The sequence below is a fragment of the Eucyclogobius newberryi genome, unplaced genomic scaffold, assembly GCF_026437365.1.
Source record: "Eucyclogobius newberryi isolate DKJ021-1_F unplaced genomic scaffold, fEucNew1.0.hap1 SCAF_29, whole genome shotgun sequence".
In the NCBI taxonomy this organism is placed as follows: Eukaryota; Metazoa; Chordata; class Actinopteri; order Gobiiformes; family Gobiidae; genus Eucyclogobius; species Eucyclogobius newberryi.
Genome location: NW_027315934.1, coordinates 446,130 through 458,572, shown reverse-complemented (window position 1 = coordinate 458,572; position 12,443 = coordinate 446,130). Strand labels below are relative to the sequence as shown.

Here is a 12,443-nt window from a genome sequence, read left to right as displayed (position 1 = left end):
ATCAGCACCTAGTAAAATTGCATACTCATGCTGAACCAACAAGATGTAGGTCAAAAAAGGACTATGGTTACACATTTTGAAGCAATTTGAGTCTATTAGGTGTACAAAACCCCATAATTATAATGCACAGGACAATAGCCTCCAAAATCCCGTATTGTGGATTTCAGGTCCATGGTCTTATTGGCTGAATGACAAGCAATATACAAATCACGAGACTTGTTCCATTTAGAATGGGCTTCTTTCAATTACATGCAGAATCAAACACTTTTAGATTGGATTAAAAATGCTTGCTAACAAGCTGATTCCCCAAATATGCACTGTTTGGACTGTTCCTCAACTCTCAAACATCACTGAGGTCTACTTTATAATTCAATCAGTTGCTTTGTAATCCTTCCCATATGGTCTAGCGGTTAGGATTCCTGGTTCTCACCCAGGTAGCCCGGGTTCAACTCCCGGTATGGGAATATCCTGCTCTTGGAAGACTTGTATCCACATTACGCACAGGACATGTTGTGAAAACAAGTGTAAAAACCTTTAATTGGTGTGCAGCGAGGCATAGAAAAATATCACGCATTTGGGCGCAGCTTTAATATCTAGTAATCGACGTTTAGCTTTTCCATGCAGTCTAACAGTTGTTGGATTTGAATATATCCCTTCACAGGGACATGAACCTAAATCTAGCCCCTTAGACCACTCGGCCAGAATATCTAGTAGGGATCCAACACAAACTCAGAATGGCCAGATAGTGCTTCTTACCCAAAATGTTTTCATGCACTCAGTCAAATGCTTTGTTTGAAACAAAACAATATCTCAAATTTGAGAGCAAAATGAACTGTATTCAATATCAAGAAATAATTCTATTTAGCAAAAGCAAAATACAAATCACGAGATTTGTTGCACGTAGAGTGGGCTTCTTTCCATTACATGCAGAACCAAGCACTTTTAGATAGTAAAAATGCTTGCTTAAAAGCTGGTGCCCCAACTGAGCACTGTTCCTTAACCTCTCCAACATCCATGAGGCTTATGTTACACTTCAATCTTTTACACTTGATTCTTACATTTCCCATATGCTCTAGTGGTTAGGATTTCTGTCAACTGGAATTGAATCCTGTCAGCAACGTCTGTTTTGGAGCACAACTTTCAAGCTTTCGTTCCATTTTATAAACCAGCATGTTTCATTTCTCAGCATTTCTTTCAGATCAAGGGCATGTAGGAAATCCTGGGTTCAGTCCCCTGCAGCGCCATTCAGTAGTCTGTTCATGGCACAAAGGGAAAGGTCCAAACCTTGCTTGGAAAAAAATCATGACAGGCAGTAGATGGGGATGTAGCTCAGTGGTAGAGCACAGTGCTTCTGTGCAAGATCCCAGTTCTGCATTACCTTTGAATCTAGATAACACATTTTGAAGCAATTTGAGTCATTTAGATGTATATAGCCCCGTAGGTATAATGCACTGGCCCCCTAAACCAGGTATTTTAGGTTCAAGTCCCATCGAAGGAGAGCACTCAGCAGAGTGGCGCAGCGCAAGCGTGCTGTGCCCATAACCCAGAGGTCGATGGATCGAAACCATCCTCTGCTAGAATGTGTTACTTTGCACTGATGGCTTTTCTAATCAGGATTAACCAAGCTAGTCAGCAAAGTGTAGGTTTATTCTCAACTGATGCCGATATAGATGATGGAAGCTGAGTTTCAGCGCGAGCTCCCAGTTCCACCTTCCATTTAATCGAGCAGCATTTTTATTTAATCCATCCTACATTGTCATTTCTTTTTTGGGGGGAAAAATAGCTGAGAAGGAACTCTTTCAAGACTATGTTACTTCACAAGTAATCAAAGTCAACGCTATGTTTAAGTAACTCTCTTGTCTTTAAGATAATGGTCCAGCAATCAGCACCTAGTAAAATTGCATACTCATGCTGAACCAACAAGATGTAGGTCAAAAAAGGACTATGGTTACACATTTTGAAGCAATTTGAGTCTATTAGGTGTACAAAACCCCATAATTATAATGCACAGGACAATAGCCTCCAAAATCCCGTATTGTGGATTTCAGGTCCATGGTCTTGTTTGGCTGAACGACAAGCAACATACAAATCACGAGACTTTTTCCATTTAGAATGGGCTTCTTTCAATTACATGCAGAATCAAACACTTTTAGATTGGATTAAAAATGCTTGCTAACAAGCTGATTCCCCAAATATGCACTGTTTGGACTGTTCCTCAACTCTCAAACCTCACTGAGGTCTACTTTATAATTCAATCAGTTGCTTTGTAATCCTTCCCATATGGTCTAGTGGTTAGGATTCCTGGTTCTCACCCAGGTGGCCCGGGTTCAACTCCCGGTATGGGAATATGCTGCTCTTGGAAGACTTGTATCCACATTACGCACAGGACATGTTGTGAAAACAAGTGTAAAAACCTTTAATTGGTGTCCAGCGAGGCATAGAAAAATATCACGCATTTGGGCGCAGCTTTAATATCTAGTAATCGACGTTTACCTTTTCCATGCAGTCTAACAGTTGTTGGATTTGAATATATCCCTTCACAGGGACACGAACCTAAATCTAGCCCCTTAGACCACTCGGCCAGAATATCTAGTAGGGATCCAACACAAACTCAGAATGGCCAGATAGTGCTTCTTACCCAAAATGTTTTCATGCACTCAGTCAAATGCTTTGTTTGAAACAAAACAATATCTCAAATTTGAGAGCAAAATGAACTGTATTCAATATCAAGAAATACTTCTATTTAGCAAAAGCAAAATACAAATCACGAGATTTGTTGCACGTAGAGTGGGCTTCTTTCCATTACATGCAGAACCAAGCACTTTTAGATAGTAAAAATGCTTGCTTAAAAGCTGGTGCCCCAACTGAGCACTGTTCCTTAACCTCTCCAACATCCATGAGGCTTATGTTACACTTCAATCTTTTACACTTGATTCTTACATTTCCCATATGCTCTAGTGGTTAGGATTTCTGTCAACTGGAATTGAATCCTGTCAGCAACGTCTGTTTGGGAGCACAACTTTCAAGCTTTCGTTCCATTTTATAAACCAGCATGTTTCATTTCTCAGCATTTCTTTCAGATCAAGGGCATGTCGGAAATCCTGGGTTCAGTCCCCTGCAGCGCCATTCAGTAGTCTGTTCATGGCACAAAGGGAAAGGTCCAAACCTTGCTTGGAAAAAAATCATGACAGGCAGTAGATGGGGATGTAGCTCAGTGGTAGAGCACAGTGCTTCTGTGCAAGATCCCAGTTCTGCATTACCTTTGAATCTAGATAACACATTTTGAAGCAATTTGAGTCATTTAGATGTATATAGCCCCGTAGGTATAATGCACTGGCCCCCTAAACCAGGTATTTTAGGTTCAAGTCCCATCGAAGGAGAGCACTCAGCAGAGTGGCGCAGCGGAAGCGTGCTGTGCCCATAACCCAGAGGTCGATGGATCGAAACCATCCTCTGCTAGAATGTGTTACTTTGCACTGATGGCTTTTCTAATCAGGATTAACCAAGCTAGTCAGCAAAGTGTAGGTTTATTCTCAACTGATGCCGATATAGATGATGGAAGCTGAGTTTCAGCGCGAGCTCCCAGTTCCACCTTCTATTTAATCCATCCTACATTGTCATTTCTTTTTTGGGGGGAGAAATAGCTGAGAAGGAACTCTTTCAAGACTATGTTACTTCACAAGTAATCAAAGTCAACGCTATGTTTAAGTAACTCTCTTGTCTTTAAGATAATGGTCCAGCAATCAGCACCTAGTAAAATTGCATACTCATGCTGAACCAACAAGATGTAGGTCAAAAAAGGACTATGGTTACACATTTTGAAGCAATTTGAGTCTATTAGGTGTACAAAACCCCATAATTATAATGCACAGGACAATAGCCTTCAAAATCCCGTATTGTGGATTTCAGGTCCATGGTCTTGTTTGGCTGAACGACAAGCAACATACAAATCACGAGACTTTTTCCATTTAGAATGGGCTTCTTTCAATTACATGCAGAATCAAACACTTTTAGATTGGATTAAAAATGCTTGCTAACAAGCTGATTCCCCAAATATGCACTGTTTGGACTGTTCCTCAACTCTCAAACCTCACTGAGGTCTACTTTATAATTCAATCAGTTGCTTTGTAATCCTTCCCATATGGTCTAGTGGTTAGGATTCCTGGTTCTCACCCAGGTGGCCCGGGTTCAACTCCCGGTATGGGAATATGCTGCTCTTGGAAGACTTGTATCCACATTACGCACAGGACATGTTGTGAAAACAAGTGTAAAAACCTTTAATTGGTGTCCAGCGAGGCATAGAAAAATATCACGCATTTGGGCGCAGCTTTAATATCTAGTAATCGACCTTTAGCTTTTCCATGCAGTCTAACAGTTGTTGGATTTGAATGCATCCCTTCACAGGGACACAAACCTAAATCTAGCCCCTTAGACCACTCGGCCAGAATATCTAGTAGGGATCCAACACAAACTCAGAATGGCCAGATAGTGCTTCTTACCCAAAATGTTTTCATGCACTCAGTCAAATGCTTTGTTTGAAACAAAACAATATCTCAAATTTGAGAGCAAAATGAACTGTATTCAATATCAAGAAATACTTCTATTTAGCAAAAGCAAAATACAAATCACGAGATTTGTTGCACGTAGAGTGGGCTTCTTTCCATTACATGCAGAACCAAGCACTTTTAGATAGTAAAAATGCTTGCTTAAAAGCTGGTGCCCCAACTGAGCACTGTTCCTTAACCTCTCCAACATCCATGAGGCTTATGTTACACTTCAATCTTTTACACTTGATTCTTACATTTCCCATATGCTCTAGTGGTTAGGATTTCTGTCAACTGGAATTGAATCCTGTCAGCAACGTCTGTTTGGGAGCACAACTTTCAAGCTTTCGTTCCATTTTATAAACCAGCATGTTTCATTTCTCAGCATTTCTTTCAGATCAAGGGCATGTAGGAAATCCTGGGTTCAGTCCCCTGCAGCGCCATTCAGTAGTCTGTTCATGGCACAAAGGGAAAGGTCCAAACCTTGCTTGGAAAAAAATCATGACAGGCAGTAGATGGGGATGTAGCTCAGTGGTAGAGCACAGTGCTTCTGTGCAAGATCCCAGTTCTGCATTACCTTTGAATCTAGATAACACATTTTGAAGCAATTTGAGTCATTTAGATGTATATAGCCCCGTAGGTATAATGCACTGGCCCCCTAAACCAGGTATTTTAGGTTCAAGTCCCATCGAAGGAGAGCACTCAGCAGAGTGGCGCAGCGGAAGCGTGCTGTACCCATAACCCAGAGGTCGATGGATCGAAACCATCCTCTGCTAGAATGTGTTACTTTGCACTGATGGCTTTTCTAATCAGGATTAACCAAGCTAGTCAGCAAAGTGTAGGTTTATTCTCAACTGATGCAGATATGGATGATGGAAGCTGAGTTTCAGCGCGAGCTCCCAGTTCCACCTTCTATTTAATCCATCCTACATTGTCATTTCTTTTTTGGGGGGAAAAATAGCTGAGAAGGAACTCTTTCAAGACTATGTTACTTCACAAGTAATCAAAGTCAACGCTATGTTTAAGTAACTCTCTTGTCTTTAAGATAATGGTCCAGCAATCAGCACCTAGTAAAATTGCATACTCATGCTGAACCAACAAGATGTAGGTCAAAAAAGGACTATGGTTACACATTTTGAAGTAATTTGAGTCTATTAGGTGTACAAAACCCCATAATTATAATGCACAGGACAATAGCCTCCAAAATCCCGTATTGTGGATTTCAGGTCCATGGTCTTATTGGCTGAATGACAAGCAATATACAAATCACGAGACTTTTTCCATTTAGAATGGGCTTCTTTCAATTACATGCAGAATCAAACACTTTTAGATTGGATTAAAAATGCTTGCTAACAAGCTGATTCCCCAAATATGCACTGTTTGGACTGTTCCTCAACTCTCAAACATCACTGAGGTCTACTTTATAATTCAATCAGTTACTTTGTAATCCTTCCCATATGGTCTAGCGGTTAGGATTCCTGGTTCTCACCCAGGTGGCCCGGGTTCAACTCCCGGTATGGGAATATGCTCCTCTTGGAAGACTTGTATCCACATTACGCACAGGACATGTTGTGAAAACAAGTGTAAAAACCTTTAATTGGTGTCCAGCGAGGCATAGAAAAATATCACGCATTTGGGCGCAGCTTTAATATCTAGTAATCGACGTTTAGCTTTTCCATGCAGTCTAACAGTTGTTGGATTTGAATGCATCCCTTCACAGGGACACGAACCTAAATCTAGCCCCTTAGACCACTCGGCCAGAATATCTAGTAGGGATCCAACACAAACTCAGAATGGCCAGATAGTGCTTCTTACCCAAAATGTTTTCATGCACTCAGTCAAATGCTTTGTTTGAAACAAAACAATATCTCAAATTTGAGAGCAAAATGAACTGTATTCAATATCAAGAAATACTTCTATTTAGCAAAAGCAAAATACAAATCACGAGATTTGTTGCACGTAGAGTGGGCTTCTTTCCATTACATGCAGAACCAAGCACTTTTAGATAGTAAAAATGCTTGCTTAAAAGCTGGTGCCCCAACTGAGCACTGTTCCTTAACCTCTCCAACATCCATGAGGCTTATGTTACACTTCAATCTTTTACACTTGATTCTTACATTTCCCATATGCTCTAGTGGTTAGGATTTCTGTCAACTGGAATTGAATCCTGTCAGCAACGTCTGTTTTGGAGCACAACTTTCAAGCTTTCGTTCCATTTTATAAACCAGCATGTTTCATTTCTCAGCATTTCTTTCAGATCAAGGGCATGTAGGAAATCCTGGGTTCAGTCCCCTGCAGCGCCATTCAGTAGTCTGTTCATGGCACAAAGGGAAAGGTCCAAACCTTGCTTGGAAAAAAAATCATGACAGGCAGTAGATGGGGATGTAGCTCAGTGGTAGAGCACAGTGCTTCTGTGCAAGATCCCAGTTCTGCATTACCTTTGAATCTAGATAACACATTTTGAAGCAATTTGAGTCATTTAGATGTATATAGCCCCGTAGCTATAATGCACTGGCCCCCTAAACCAGGGATTTTAGGTTCAAGTCCCATTGAAGGAGAGCACTCAGCAGAGTGGCGCAGCGGGAGCGTGCTGGGCCCATAACCCAGAGGTCGATGGATCGAAACCATCCTCTGCTAGAATGTGTTTATTTGCACTGATGGCTTTTCTAATCAGGATTAACCAAGCTAGTCAGCAAAGTGTAGGTTTATTCTCAACTGATGCGGATATAGATGATGGAAGCTGAGTTTCAGCGCGAGCTCCCAGTTCCACCTTCCATTTAATCGAGCAGCACTTTTATTTAATCCATCCTACATTGTCATTTCTTTTTTGGGGGGAAAAATAGCTGAGAAGGAACTCTTTCAAGACTATGTTACTTCACAAGTAATCAAAGTCAACGCTATGTTTAAGTAACTCTCTTGTCTTTAAGATAATGGTCCAGCAATCAGCACCTAGTAAAATTGCATACTCATGCTGAACCAACAAGATGTAGGTCAAAAAAGGACTATGGTTACACATTTTGAAGTAATTTGAGTCTATTAGGTGTACAAAACCCCATAATTATAATGCACAGGACAATAGCCTCCAAAATCCCGTATTGTGGATTTCAGGTCCATGGTCTTATTGGCTGAATGACAAGCAATATACAAATCACAAGACTTTTTCCATTTAGAATGGGCTTCTTTCAATTACATGCAGAATCAAACACTTTTAGATTGGATTAAAAATGCTTGCTAACAAGCTGATTCCCCAAATATGCACTGTTTGGACTGTTCCTCAACTCTCAAACATCACTGAGGTCTACTTGATAATTCAATCAGTTACTTTGTAATCCTTCCCATATGGTCTAGCGGTTAGGATTCCTGGTTCTCACCCAGGTGGCCCGGGTTCAACTCCCGGTATGGGAATATCCTGCTCTTGGAAGACTTGTATCCACATTACGCACAGGACATGTTGTGAAAACAAGTGTAAAAACCTTTAATTGGTGTCCAGCGAGGCATAGAAAAATATCACGCATTTGGGCGCAGCTTTAATATCTAGTAATCGACGTTTAGCTTTTCCATGCAGTCTAACAGTTGTTGGATTTGAATGCATCCCTTCACAGGGACACGTACCTAAATCTAGCCCCTTAGACCACTCGGCCAGAATATCTAGTAGGGATCCAACACAAACTCAGAATGGCCAGATAGTGCTTCTTACCCAAAATGTTTTCATGCACTCAGTCAAATGCTTTGTTTGAAACAAAACAATATCTCAAATTTGAGAGCAAAATGAACTGTATTCAATATCAAGAAATACTTCTATTTAGCAAAAGCAAAATACAAATCACGAGATTTGTTGCACGTAGAGTGGGCTTCTTTCCATTACATGCAGAACCAAGCACTTTTAGATAGTAAAAATGCTTGCTTAAAAGCTGGTGCCCCAACTGAGCACTGTTCCTTAACCTCTCCAACATCCATGAGGCTTATGTTACACTTCAATCTTTTACACTTGATTCTTACATTTCCCATATGCTCTAGTGGTTAGGATTTCTGTCAACTGGAATTGAATCCTGTCAGCAACGTCTGTTTTGGAGCACAACTTTCAAGCTTTCGTTCCATTTTATAAACCAGCATGTTTCATTTCTCAGCATTTCTTTCAGATCAAGGGCATGTAGGAAATCCTGGGTTCAGTCCCCTGCAGCGCCATTCAGTAGTCTGTTCATGGCACAAAGGGAAAGGTCCAAACCTTGCTTGGAAAAAAAATCATGACAGGCAGTAGATGGGGATGTAGCTCAGTGGTAGAGCACAGTGCTTCTGTGCAAGATCCCAGTTCTGCATTACCTTTGAATCTAGATAACACATTTTGAAGCAATTTGAGTCATTTAGATGTATATAGCCCCGTAGGTATAATGCACTGGCCCCCTAAACCAGGTATTTTAGGTTCAAGTCCCATCGAAAGAGAGCACTCAGCAGAGTGGCGCAGCGGAAGCGTGCTGGGCCCATAACCCAGAGGTCGATGGATCGAAACCATCCTCTGCTAGAATGTGTTACTTTGCACTGATGGCTTTTCTAATCAGGATTAACCAAGCTAGTCAGCAAAGTGTAGGTTTATTCTCAACTGATGCCGATATAGATGATGGAAGCTGAGTTTCAGCGCGAGCTCCCAGTTCCACCTTCCATTTAATCGAGCAGCACTTTTATTTAATCCATCCTACATTGTCATTTCTTTTTTGGGGGGAAAAATAGCTGAGAAGGAACTCTTTCAAGACTATGTTACTTCACAAGTAATCAAAGTCAACGCTATGTTTAAGTAACTCTCTTGTCTTTAAGATAATGGTCCAGCAATCAGCACCTAGTAAAATTGCATACTCATGCTGAACCAACAAGATGTAGGTCAAAAAAGAACTATGGTTACACATTTTGAAGCAATTTGAGTCCATTAGGTGTACAAAACCCCATAATTATAATGCATAGGACAATAGCCTCCAAAATCCCGTATTGTGGATTTCAGGTCCATGGTCTTATTGGCTGAACGACAAGCAACATACAAATCACGAGACTTTTTCCATTTAGAATGGGCTTCTTTCAATTACATGCAGAATCAAACACTTTTAGATTGGATTAAAAATGCTTGCTAACAAGCTGATTCCCCAAATATGCACTGTTTGGACTGTTCCTCAACTCTCAAACATCACTGAGGTCTACTTTATAATTCAATCAGCTGCTTTGTTATCCTTCCCATATGGTCTAGCGGTTAGGATTCCTGGTTCTCACCCAGGTGGCCCGGGTTCAACTCCCGGTATGGGAATATCCTGCTCTTGGAAGACTTGTATCCACATTACGCACAGGACATGTTGTGAAAGCAAGTGTAAAAACCTTTAATTGGTGTCCAGCGAGGCATAGAAAAATATCACGCATTTGGGCGCAGCTTTAATATCTAGTAATCGACCTTTAGCTTTTCCATGCAGTCTAACAGTTGTTGGATTTGAATGCATCCCTTCACAGGGACACGAACCTAAATCTAGCCCCTTAGACCACTCGGCCAGAATATCTAGTAGGGATCCAACACAAACTCAGAATGGCCAGATAGTGCTTCTTACCCAAAATGTTTTCATGCACTCAGTCAAATGCTTTGTTTGAAACAAAACAATATCTCAAATTTGAGAGCAAAATGAACTGTATTCAATATCAAGAAATACTTCTATTTAGCAAAAGCAAAATACAAATCACGAGATTTGTTGCACGTAGAGTGGGCTTCTTTCCATTACATGCAGAACCAAGCACTTTTAGATAGTAAAAATGCTTGCTTAAAAGCTGGTGCCCCAACTGAGCACTGTTCCTTAACCTCTCCAACATCCATGAGGCTTATGTTACACTTCAATCTTTTACACTTGATTCTTACATTTCCCATATGCTCTAGTGGTTAGGATTTCTGTCAACTGGAATTGAATCCTGTCAGCAACGTCTGTTTGGGAGCACAACTTTCAAGCTTTCGTTCCATTTTATAAACCAGCATGTTTCATTTCTCAGCATTTCTTTCAGATCAAGGGCATGTAGGAAATCCTGGGTTCAGTCCCCTGCAGCGCCATTCAGTAGTCTGTTCATGGCACAAAGGGAAAGGTCCAAACCTTGCTTGGAAAAAAATCATGACAGGCAGTAGATGGGGATGTAGCTCAGTGGTAGAGCCAGATAGAGACAGGAAGTTGGACGTCATTTCCGGTGAGTGTGTCGCGTTTTCAGAGCTGTTCGTTCTTAGAGCCTTTTACCGATTAATCCACGAATTATACACACTATTTACGCATCATATACACGAAAGTGAGCGTTTGATTTCTCCGCAAACAATCCGGAGCCTCAAACCGCTCATTTTTCTGTATTTCGTGGATTAAAAAGCCCTCCTCACTCTCTAGCTCCAGCCTGAACTAGCCTAGCCGCTAGCGTCATGGCTGGATCTACCTTTACCTGTTTGAGCTGTCATATGTCGAGTCAGAACCCTGGCTCCTTCTCTGATAGGTGCGTGAAGTGCAGTGTAGTGGTAGTTTTGGAGGCCAGGGTTACGGAGTTAGAAGCGCGGATCCGCTGTTTAGAGGAGCTTAAGTCCAGTTATAGTTCGGTTTTAGCGCGAGGGCTACCGGATCGCGCTACAGGGCGTAGCATTAGCATTAGCAGTAGCAGTAAGGCCGAGCTCAGCCCCTCAGCGTCTCCCGTGCAGCCGGGACTAGACCAGGAACAGAATAAGGACCAATTTGTGACAGTTCGGAGGGGACAAGGCGCTAAACGCCGAACCTCAGAGCGCCGTGAGCTTCACGTCTATAATAGGTTTTCTCCCCTCAGCGATCACACGCCCGCTGAACACACGAGAGAAACTCTTGTAATCGGGAGTTCTATTGTCAGAGACGTGAAGCTGCCAGCTGCTAGCGTTAGGTGTTACCCGGGGGCCAGAATGGGTGACATCGAAGGAAACCTTAGGATCTTAAAGCAGAGTAGGACCCGTTTCCGGCGAGTCGTGGTTCACGCAGGCGGTAACGACGCCCGGCGGAGACAATCAGAGGTGCTCAAAGTTCAAGTAGCCGCGGTGTGTGACCTTGCGAAGTCGATGTCAGACACCGTAATATTTTCTGGTCCCCTGCCCAATCGGATCAATGCTGAATTGTACAGCCGTCTCTCAGCATTCAACAACTGGTTATCCAGATGGTGCCCTCAAAACAACGTTGTCTTTATTGATAACTGGAGTGCGTTTTGGGGAAAGCCCGGGCTCATACGCAGGGATGGCATCCATCCGACTTCGGAGGGTACATCCCTATTAGTTCGGAACTTGACCGATAGTCTCAGTCGTGTTAAGTGACCATCCAGGGATGAGCCCCAGGTGCAGGTGCAGAGCAGCAGTTCAAGACGCTCCTCTGTCGCTGAACTCTCGCCCGTTCTGTTACATGTGAAGTGTTCAGATTCAAGACAGATAGAGACTGTGTGTGTCCCTCGTGTCCCTCGTACAAATAATGCCAAAAAGTCACATCTCAGAAAAAATATTTCAGGCGTCAGACCAAATAACTTAAGGAAAATAACAATCACAAATGACACAAATATACAAATGAATAAACACGTAAAATGTGGACTGCTAAACATTAGAGCAATTTCCTCCAAATCGCTCTTAGTTAATGAATTAATTAGTGACTATAATATAGATCTTCTAGCTCTAACTGAAACGTGGCTTCAACAAGACGACTACGTCAGACTAAATGAGTCCACCCCACCCACCCATGTTAACTTTCAGACCGCCAGGAGCACAGGCCGAGGTGGTGGTGTGGCAGTGATCTCCCACTCAAGCCTACTCATGAGCCCTAAAACTAACAATGCATTTCACTCATTTGAAAGCCTTATGCTGTCGATCACATGTCCAAATATGAAAAACCAAAAAGGAGTTTT

General features: G+C 41.9%; 6 non-coding genes across 6 annotated transcripts; all 6 read left to right on the top strand.

Moving 5' to 3' along the window:
- The first annotated feature begins 392 nt into the window (after nt 1–392).
- On the top strand, nt 393–464 carry trnae-cuc (transfer RNA glutamic acid (anticodon CUC)). Its single transcript has one exon. It is a non-coding gene; the product is annotated as a tRNA-Glu (tRNA).
- A 1,810-nt stretch (nt 465–2,274) lies between these two features.
- trnae-cuc (transfer RNA glutamic acid (anticodon CUC)) lies at nt 2,275–2,346 on the top strand. Its single transcript has one exon. It is a non-coding gene; the product is annotated as a tRNA-Glu (tRNA).
- Nucleotides 2,347–4,135: 1,789 nt separating this feature from the next.
- trnae-cuc (transfer RNA glutamic acid (anticodon CUC)) lies at nt 4,136–4,207 on the top strand. Its single transcript has one exon. It is a non-coding gene; the product is annotated as a tRNA-Glu (tRNA).
- Nucleotides 4,208–5,995: 1,788 nt separating this feature from the next.
- On the top strand, nt 5,996–6,067 carry trnae-cuc (transfer RNA glutamic acid (anticodon CUC)). The gene has a single exon. It is a non-coding gene; the product is annotated as a tRNA-Glu (tRNA).
- A 1,810-nt stretch (nt 6,068–7,877) lies between these two features.
- trnae-cuc (transfer RNA glutamic acid (anticodon CUC)) lies at nt 7,878–7,949 on the top strand. The gene has a single exon. It is a non-coding gene; the product is annotated as a tRNA-Glu (tRNA).
- Nucleotides 7,950–9,759: 1,810 nt separating this feature from the next.
- trnae-cuc (transfer RNA glutamic acid (anticodon CUC)) lies at nt 9,760–9,831 on the top strand. Its single transcript has one exon. It is a non-coding gene; the product is annotated as a tRNA-Glu (tRNA).
- Nucleotides 9,832–12,443: the final 2,612 nt, after the last annotated feature.